This window comes from Syzygium oleosum, unplaced genomic scaffold (genome assembly GCF_021117445.2).
Source record: "Syzygium oleosum isolate NSW1041296 unplaced genomic scaffold, Sole_v2.1 Sole_v2.04, whole genome shotgun sequence".
Taxonomy (NCBI): domain Eukaryota; kingdom Viridiplantae; phylum Streptophyta; class Magnoliopsida; order Myrtales; family Myrtaceae; genus Syzygium; species Syzygium oleosum.
The window spans coordinates 6,436,428-6,447,060 of record NW_026607488.1 but is presented as its reverse complement, the minus strand read 5'-3'; positions in this window follow the sequence as shown (position 1 = coordinate 6,447,060).

Below are 10,633 nucleotides of genomic sequence, written 5' to 3'. Positions count from 1 at the left end.
GTTAGAAAATTGCAAATCCCGTCTCCCATTCTCATCGTCGACATCCTATATTTGTGTAGGCAGGACAAATCCGAGCGTGCGGGGGAAAATTTTAGCGGGCTCGACCAGAGTGGCCAAGGTTAACGTGCCTGGTCGCCGTTCACTACTCCCACGAATGACGAAACCGTTGTCTTAACCTAATTTGATCGTGGGGAGTCGGCTTGGGTCGGAAGGATCCGTTTCTTTCTTGCAAGATGAAAATGTAAAAGATAAGATTTCTATTGCATTCTTTCATTATTGCTCTTAATTGGACCTTAATTTAACTCCTGGGAAAAAAAAAAGGAAGCTTTTCTAGGCTGCATATAGTAAATGGTTAATATCACGAAAAATCACAAACTGATACACATGTGACAAATTTACTTTCTGTTAGTTTCCGTTAAATTTTATAATCAAATTATTGGGTTAAATGACACGTGGCAGTTAACGGGTTTATTAATTTGAGGTTTTACCCTCTGCTTGTCACATGTGCACCAGTTTGTGATTTTTTTTTATATTAATCTAATTTAACGAAAACTAACAGAGGATATATTTGTCATAAATGTACCGGTTTGGATTTTTTGGTTTGGGGTAAATTTGTTACAGGTGTACTAATTTGAAGTTTTTTTGGTCAAAAATTTAATTTTGGGTAAATTTATAGCAGATGTTCCAGTTTACGGTTTTTTGTGGTATTAACCATTTAGTAAATGATAAACTAAGGCTTCCTTTCTTTCGGAAAAAAATGGATGATTCAGAAAATGATTTCCTAAAAATAATCAATTATTTCGTTCGAAATAATCAGTCGATGAAAAATGTTTTTTCAAAAAAATATTTTCTAAATTATTCATATTTCACAAAATAAACATACCCTAAGATAAAAGTGCAATAAAAAAGGCAAATGTACTTTTTATGATCAATGTTTCGTACCTTCAAGGGGAATGCATCTCCATATTCATAAAATCGATGTCGCTTTCATCTCAAATAATTCCATGTACAGTATATAGGGGTTAAATCCCCAGCTTTTGTCAATTAAGAAGCTCAATAGAACTAATCCATCTAATAACTTAATTGAATTAACATATGAATAAAATAGGTTTCCTCAATTACAAAAAAAAAAATAACATTAAGCATGCTAGTAGTCGTATCCCGGCGCAATTTTAAATTTGGTTATCACAATTTCCTGCTAGATCGAGACATGTAGAGTCGGGTCTAGTCCTTTCAATAAGGACCTAAAACTCTATGCACCTATGCATGAGTTTGTCTCCTTTTAGATTACTTGGAATTGAATGGATCTTTATTGATTTATTAGTTTTTCTAGTGTCACCAAGAAAAAACTAAATACTCGAACTTGTGCAAAGAACCCTTAAAGAAAGAAAAAACAATGTTTCAAGACTTAAAGCATTTTTCGACCCAAAAAAAAAAAAAGACTCAAAGCATTCTAGGAGGTGAATTTAGAGGATTATAGCGAAATTAAAATTATTTAATTGATGGTAAAAGAAATATGTACAACAATAAATTTATTTTAAAAAACAAATGTAAGTGGACATAAGATGAGAGAAATTTGCGAAATTAAATTTATATTGACTCTTTTTGAATCATTCATTTTATGTACAAACACACATTCAAGGATGATCCACTATTTTTTTTTTTTGGTCGGTAAGAATGACCTACTATAGTCCATCTTGATAATAGGCACGAGCTATCACGGAGATTTGCTTTTCAATAAAAGTTTTAGCTTGAAATTTGTTGTACGGTTATAGACTTTTCTTTGTATAGCATGGATAGATGACTAAACATATTCTTTTAATAATGTTATATTCTCTCTCAAATATGATATAAGTAAAATGGTTGGAGACTGCAACTGGCACGACCAGCGCTAGCGACCTTCTTGGCCGACGCTATAATGGTCCCACTCGGTTCGAACGTAATGATACTTCGTGTTTGAGCTAATGAAGCTTTTCAAAAGGTGGGTTGGGTGCTTCCAATGGAATATTCCGCACGGAACTATGCTCATTCGATAGTTGGCAACAATTTCATTCGCTTACTTTAATATCAAACATTACTTTATCGGTAGTGCTCAATTCGTGGTGAATGAGTCTTGCTGCTATGCTCGGTACCCTTCTTTCTGATATTCAAATGCTAATTAATTTTATATTGGATTTGCGTGCATATAAAACGACTATCACTAGCATTTTTTTTAAATAAATTCTTATACTTTGCCAACTCATGTAGGGAAGCCGAATGATGTGATCATATAAGAGTTTTTTTTTTTTGGGTAAGGAGTGATCATATAAGAGTTCGGTGACTGTGAGATCTATAAACGACTTTAGTACTAAATAATAACTTTTACAAATTAGGATAGTTTTTTCGGTCGAAAGGAAAATCTTCATTTCACATGCAAGACAAAATCAATTCCAAAAAGTTACAAATAAACGTGAATCCCACAAAGCAAGTAAATCTGAAAAATGAATCAACATGGTACAATCACAGAGACTCGCTCATATCACAAGAACGGCTATGTCATAGCATCAAAGCAAATAATCATGAGCAAACGCTAAGATTTCCCTATCTAGTAATTACGGTTTTTGCCAAAGGCAATAATTTACTTTGTTTTTTTGGTTGGCTTTGTTGGGATTAGATCTCAAGTATGTGCGAACGCCCAATGTGTTTCGTGTGCGAATACAATTTTTAATGTAATGGCTGCAATTGATTAAAAACTCATATGTTTCAAATGATTAAAAAATCCTACAAAAAAAGGAAATGATAAAAAAAAAAGAAGCGAATGGATGTGAGTAAAAATATGAAATGCTACTCTTTAGGGGTGAGCGCGGTTCCGTGGTAGAACCGGGAACCGGAGAACCAGACCCGGTGGGTCCGGTTCAGTTCCAGGTTCCATGGACAGAGGGTCCGGTTCCCGGTTCCTATAGGAACCGGAACCGGAACCTGGAACCGGGAACCGAAACCGGAACCGGGAACCGAAACCGGAACCGGAACCGGGAACCGGATCCTTAAAATATGTTTTCTCCCATTGGTCAACCAATAATCAAACTGTTGACTATGCTATCTTTCACCTGTAGATTTGGCATTCAGGTCATAACATTCCCAACTTGAACATTTTAGAATTTGCTTAAGAAATTTTTCTTGATAGTTAAAACAAATGTATGTGTTAACTCCCAAATAGGCAATCCAAGGACAACCTTCTTCTTTTGGTCTGACTATCTTCTTCCCTTTTTGAAAGAAGTAGAAAAATATATGATAAACTCGAGAAGTCTTCTTTCTGTTTGATGAATATTATTACGGAATAGATGAAGTTTGGATCTCTTTCCGATATGGGCTTTTTTCCAAGTTTCTCTCTCTTTTGGTTATTTTTGTGTAGGTCTTCCTGGTATGTTCTTTTGTGTACTTCCAGTGTACTAGGGTTGTACTTTTCTTATTCTTCCTTCAATTAACTTTACTTAGACAAAAAGATTATCTTACTCCTTTTGGCCGTTGAAAGACAAAATGTTTTCCCAAAGGAGTTGAGAGTTTACTATTCTACTGACATGGAGACAAGTTTAGTTTTATATCATTACTTCGGCATACACGGAGTTGGAGGTTTTTGGAGCAGTTGGCTCATCCTTTAAGCTTGAAATCCTTATAAGCATAATTGGAGGATCACCAGCCCTAGTCATGTGCCTATTCCATGTAAATTAACTTTTCTAGCTTCATCTTTACTGTTTCCTTTCAGTATTGCAGGTGGTGGAGGAGCTTGGAGGAGCAACTTACTTTGATGACCATAAGCGAATGGATGTGAGTAAAAATATGAAATGCTGCTCTTTGAGAAAACGGGTTGTTAAATAAACATATTAATAAACGATAAATGCAAGAAAAAATCTTTCCGTAATAAGCAATAAAGATTACCATTTTATCCATCTATCAATAGTATAATAAATAATAGGTTTAACATATATCAGGGTGTTCTAGACTTTTAAAGAATGGATATCAAATTTGCAAGTTAACCTTGTGATAGCATATAAATAGATACCTAGTGATAGCATATAAATAGATATAGATTAAGTAATCAATCACCAAGAAAGAGCGAGTCAAGTATTCTAACATCTTGACCATAAAAAAAATTCTTCTAACATCAAAACTAATAAAATTTTGGGACAATGCCGCATGTAACCCTTATGCTGTTGCTCGAAATATTGCCCATCTATTTTTTCTTATTCAAAATGATCCTCGTGGAAAAATTTGTGAAGAATTTTTTGTCGATGTGGTCCTAACAACTTGAAATTTGTTCTCTCAAACACACACACACACAAAGATCGCCACCACAAGGTACGCCCGTAATAGCGGGATGGTTGAACACCATGGGGAAAATTGTCAAAAGAATCCTAAACCTATTGCATTTTTGCCAATTCAGTCCTAAACCTTTTAAGTTTGCCAATTGAGTCCTAAACCTTTACATTTCTTATCAATTGAATCCATCCAGCCAATTTTGATCGGAAATCGCTGAGGTGGACGTCGACCAGCCACGTAGCGTTGACTTGGGCATTTTTAAATAATATTTTAATAATTTTCTGAATTTTTTATAGTTTTTTTCTCTCTCTCTTTTTCCTTTTTCCCTGTTTTTTTTTTTGGGTTTTTCAGTTGGCCGGCGAGGGTGGCCGGCCGACCCTCGCCGGCCATGGGTGAGGGCCCCGACGCCCTCGCTGGCCAAAGCGAGGGCGCTCGAACCCTCGCCGGCCAAAGCGAGGGCGCTCGAGCCCTCGCCAGAACTAGCTAGGTGAGGATCGTCGGCCCTAGGCGAGGGCGTGGGGCCACCAAGCGCCTCGCCTGGGGTCGGCGAGGGCCACCAAGCCCTTGCCTAGCCAGATCTGGCGAGGGCGTCGCGGCCCTCGCCGGATCTAGGCGAGGGCTCACTCGCCCTCGCTTTGGTCAGCAAGGGCATTGCAGCCCTTGCCCGAGGCCGGCGAGGGTGGTCGGCCGACCCTCACCGGCCAACTCTAAAACCAAAAAAAAAAAAAATAGAGAAAAGGAAAAAAAACAAAAAACCATAAAGAAATTCAAAAAATTATTTAAAAATGTCCACGTCAATTGGCAAAAAGTGTAAATATTTAGGACTCATTTAACAAACTTGAAAGATTTAGGACTCAATTGGTAAAAGATCAATAAGTTTAAGACTTTTTTGATAATTTTCCTGAACACCATGCGATGGGGATCACCCCCGCAAGGTAGTACCTCTATTGCGTGGTGGTTAACAACTTATGGCATCAATCTCTTTCGCTCTTCTAATAAGACATTTGGGCGAATCATTATAGCACATGTATTTTTCAATATCAAATTACAAATTTTCTTCTTCTTTTTTCTTTGGGATATGTGTACTAGAAGTCTTAAAACTTGTCACAAAAGTACAATTGAGTCCTAAAACTTTCAAAAAGTGCAAACAAGTCCTAAAATTTATCACGAAAGTGCACTTAAGTCCTAAAACTTTCAAAAAGTGCAAATAAGTCCTAAAACTTGTCACAAAAGTGCATACAAGTCCTAAAACCTGTCACGAAAGTGCAAATAAGTCCTAAAACTTTCAAAAAGTACAATCAATGGAACGACTTGATTGAATCAATTTGACAAGTTTTAGGACTTATTTGCACTTTCGTGACAAGTTTTAGGACTTGTTTCAACTTTTTTAAAGTTTTAGGACTCAAGTGCACTTTCGTGACAAATTTTAGGATTTATTTGCACTTTTTGAAAGTTTTAGGACTCAATTACACTTTCGTTATAAGTTTTAGGACTTTGAATGCACTTATCCCTTTTTCTTTTGTTAAGTTTACGCAATGATCAAATGGTTTCTTCCTTTTGGTCTATGTACGACATCAGCAAAACGAAGCTAACAATATCATCCAAAAATTTAAAAAAATGGAAAAATTTAGCTAACGATACAATAAAGAATTGTATTCAATTATGTATCATGGAAGCTAAAAGAAAAACACATGACACAAATTATGAGTCCTCTTTAAGGTGAGGAACCCCACAAAACCTCGGCAGAGACACTAGCGACCTCGGCCTCAGACGCACAAGCCTGCTTGACCCTCCTCAGAATCTCCAACTTGAACTCTCTCCTCTCTTGATTCGTTAGCCCTTCTCCGACCTCCACTTGGACCGCGAATTTCGCCACGCACCCATCGAACCCACCTCGCTCCTCCACCTCCTCCTCCTCCCGATCTTCGCCGCCTCTCCCGCCGTCGCCATCTTCTCCACCATGGTCGATCTGATCTTGACGCTGCAATTCAAGAAGCGTCTCGATCAGTCCCTGTTCGAGCATGGCCTCGATCACTTCCTTCCTTCCGTGGTAAGCGATTTCGCACAAGCAATCGAAGGCAGCAACTCGAGTGGCCGGGTCCCGCGATCTCAAGATGCCGATGATTCTCGGGACTTCGCCGAGCGATTCGATCTCGTCGATCAGGGGGCTTCGCACGAGTGCTATCAGGGAAGTGAGCACTTCGATGGAACGGCACGAGCCCATCGAAATCAACGCTTCAAGAGTCCGACCCATCAGCACCAACCCCACAAACACGTTCCGGTTGAACCGAATCAGAGCTACCATCACTTGGGCCGCGTTCTCTCTTATGGTTCTCGAACAAGTGTTGTCGCAGAGGATCGATTCAAGAAACTGAAACACCTTGGCCTTTAGGATCAGGTCTTGGTAATCTCCGTCGAAGCCTCGGGATAGTCTTTCCTCGAGCTCAGTCAAGACCTTCACTTGTTCCCCTTCATCCTCCGAACGGTCAAGTGTACGGACGAGCCTGAAAATGCTGTCTTTGTCGAGGTAAGCTTGGGCTTCGCGCTCGATTTGGCGTGCGAGTTGAGATATCTTGTAGTAAATGGCTTGTCTGCGGATGATGGATCGGAGTCCATATCCTCGAGTCGCTTCGAGCTCGTTGAGCACCGTCTGGAGGTTGCAGAGCAAGTGAGAGAGCTCGAACAGACTCGGGTCGGTCTCAAGAAGTTCCTTAATTTCGTTGCCCAGATTGAGAACAGCTATGGTGGAAGCTTGGGGGTCTCTGGTGAGGAAGACGGTAAAGTTTTGGAGCTCCTTGGAGGCGCTCTTGAGGAGTTGCAGCACAGTGAGGGAGTTTTGTTCTTGTTGCTCGGGCTGCTTCTGTGTGGTTGGGTCCATGGATGTGTCCAGAGCTGTTTGTGTTTTTGCGTGTAAGAGGAGTGAGTGATAGTGAGAGAAGAGAGAGAGAGAGAGAGAGAGAGAGCGAGGTTTGTCAGCTACTAGTCAAGTTGAACCCACCAACCTTTCAGAAATCGCACATGCAAAGCTAAATAGGGTTTTTACCAGCACTGTTTTCGCCTCTTGTGCTGATTTTCAGGTGCATAGACTTTTGAAGGGTGCGAGGTTGGACTCTGTTCATGTTGTGATCCCTGAAGATTGTGCAGTATGGTTGTTCAATATATCATCACTGAAATAAGCATACAAGTTTGGCCCGAAAACAAGGTATGTATAAGATCGGCATGATCATAAAATGGATTCGTGTAGGGGCGAACCGGGATTGAGTCATAGCAAGGAAGAAGATGATGATATATCAACATGACCATATGCGAAAAATCGTCCTCTTTGTCCGAGTTCGGCTCGAGTCTGTCATGCCGATTTAGTGACCACGTACTAGGCTGAAAAATATTATCATTCTATACTTTATTTGATATTCACTATTGAGTGACATGGTTTTCGAAACAAATATGATCTGCTTCAAATTAGTCAATGATTAGTTTAGTCGCCTCACGATTCTACATTTAAACGTGCGTAGTTTTGCCTTTTGTACATACGGTTAAGAATGCTAGATAATTAACTATTATAGAAATATATGGCAGGTAATACCATGTTTTGAACACAATAAATTAATTAAATTTATATAGATCAATGTGAACGTGGATTTCTAAATATAACTACAGAAGCTGATTTGAATCTTTTCTCATTCCACTTATGAAAGATTCAAAGGTCCAATTTTCATCTAGCTTTGGTCGGGAAACTCGTAGGGATTTTAGGATAACTAGAAGATTCCTATTTACTCACTAAAATTGGTTAACGCATCGTAAGTTTACATTATCATAAGAATCTTTCAATCTAAATAGTTAATGGCTTTGGAAAGCTTTAAGAAATTAAATTAAAGTATAAGAGAAAAGGAATTACTCTTATGTTAAAAAGGAAAGAAAAGGTAACTGCGCAAGCAAAAAATGACTAGAGACAGAGTCAATCGCAAGTAGAGAGATGAATGGGGTCGATTTGAGAGGAAATGAAAATCGTCGCACTTTCCACATTAGTCAAGGGATGACCCATTCTTCTTTCCAGGGTCGTTTCGTCTCATCACTCAAAAAGTTGTGGAAGCAGCAAAATCCATCCAGTGGATTTTTAAGCCGAGCCCTTTGTTCATCTGTCATACGCCGTTGGCCACAAGCTTAATATCGTTTAAACACTTTCATTACTGCACTGATCTTTTCCGTCAATCAATAACCTTCCTAAAAACTCAAATTCGGAGAATTTTTCATTTTCACATTTATGGGATATATATATATATATATATATATATATATATATATATATATATATTCGTCGATAATTTCTTTCCATCATTTTGGGATTCAAATCTTTAGTGGCTTTGCTTCTCTCTACCATACTGTAGAACAATGTAATAGATCCCTAGTGTTTCTAATTGAAGTAGCATTATAGATTCAATCCATCTAAATACATAAGTTTATTAGGATTTAGATAGATATGAGAATTTTGGGATACTAAGAGGTTTGGTTGATTGGGATTATGGGCTATAATGAGCATGTGCTACTTGGAATGAAATATCTATCCCCAATCTCATCTTCAAGCTTGCTTGGTGTGCAACGATATGACTTATGGATGGCCAGAAACAAGAGGATTCATGAAGATACCCTTTTTTTTTTATATTTCGAATGATGCCATGATCTCTATGATTTATTTGGACATTTTGCGTAAATTCCATGACAAGGTAGCAGCGGTATAGGTTCATCCCCTGAATGAACAGAGTCCATTAATTTTTCTAAACATATATTGTCATTTATGAGTTTTCTTATAGACACCTAGCAAAAAACCAAATCCTTGAGCTTGTGCAAAGAACCTTAAAAATTCGAATTCCAAAAAAAAATATCCAAACTATTGCCCGTAAATTTCATGAAAAGTCGACATGAATTAGAATGGCGTGTAATCAGCTGAGGGATGAGATTGAAATTTAAATGCAAGATGAGTCTTTAACACTTTAAATCATAATCTCTTAAATCTTACACTTTTCAAAATTAACCGACAAATATTTCCTATTTTTGCCCCAGCTAAACCATTCAGATTTATCAATATCACGATACATATATGCAAATTGCTTGTACATTAAGCGTATGCTCTTTTGCTACATACTTCAAAATGAGAACACATGCACGCAAATTATTCGAGATCTATATATTTCACAAAAAAGTGGACAAACAAGACCCAATTTACACCATATAAATGTATAGACTAGTCGAGATTACTTAAGACAAGATAAAAGGTATGCATGACTTAAAATGTGAATACCAATAAGGAAGAAAATACTTCACTTTTCTCCCTAAGCAACAAATGGCAACAGGTAAGTGTGAAAAAGGACAAAGAATTTGCAAAGAAAGACAACAATAATTTGGCCTATCACCATGAAATCTTAATTGAAGGAAAGATCTTGTTTGGTGTCTCTCTGCCATTAACAACTAATTACGTAGTTCCTCCAAGAACTTGTACTCGTTCATCTCCTTCCTCCACTGCTTGAACTCCCTGCTGAAAATGGTACTTCTTTTCTTTTGTTTTTCGGCCTTTGGGTTCACTGTCGTTGTTAATCTTCAACCATTCCTATCTTGGAATTTTGCTTTCTTTTTTTTGTTGGTAATCCTCGTCTGTGAATGAAGCCGAGTCAATGGTTCTAGTGAAAGAGCGATCGATCGTCTAAGGGAACACGTTAAGCTTGTTAAGTTTATAGTCCAAACTAGCACATGACATATAGCAATGTGCATCAATCAAGGAGAAATTTCATTATCTTGTTACCTGCTTTCAATATATTATCCAGGATAGGTTGCGGAACTCATGGACGTGACGCCTCTTGTTCAAAAAGCTCAACGCATGAACTTATATAAAGGGCAAGACGTTCGCGGCTCCACACAATTGTGTGATCTACCTGATGACATTATTTGGCACATCCTAAGTTTTTTCCAACCGATGCAAGAGTATGAATCTGAATTTAATTGCACACACATCGGTGTGGAGATTTGTATTATATTTATAGCTGTGCATGAGTGGGAAAATTACAATTGAAAAGATTTTACAAAAGGTAAGAATCTACAATATTAGCACAGACTGTAGAAGAATTGCTTTATCAACGGAATTGGCATAAATTGTGGAAAATTGACTCTATCAATAAGATTGGCACGGATTGTGGAAAATTGCTCTATCATGGCAATTTACTCTATCTCACTCCGTCAAGCGAAACATTGGAGGAGTCACTGTGAGCTTGCTACGTAATATAAGAAATCAAGATATGGATAAAGGCTTTGTCATGACATCAGCCGTTTGCACCAATGTAGGAATAAA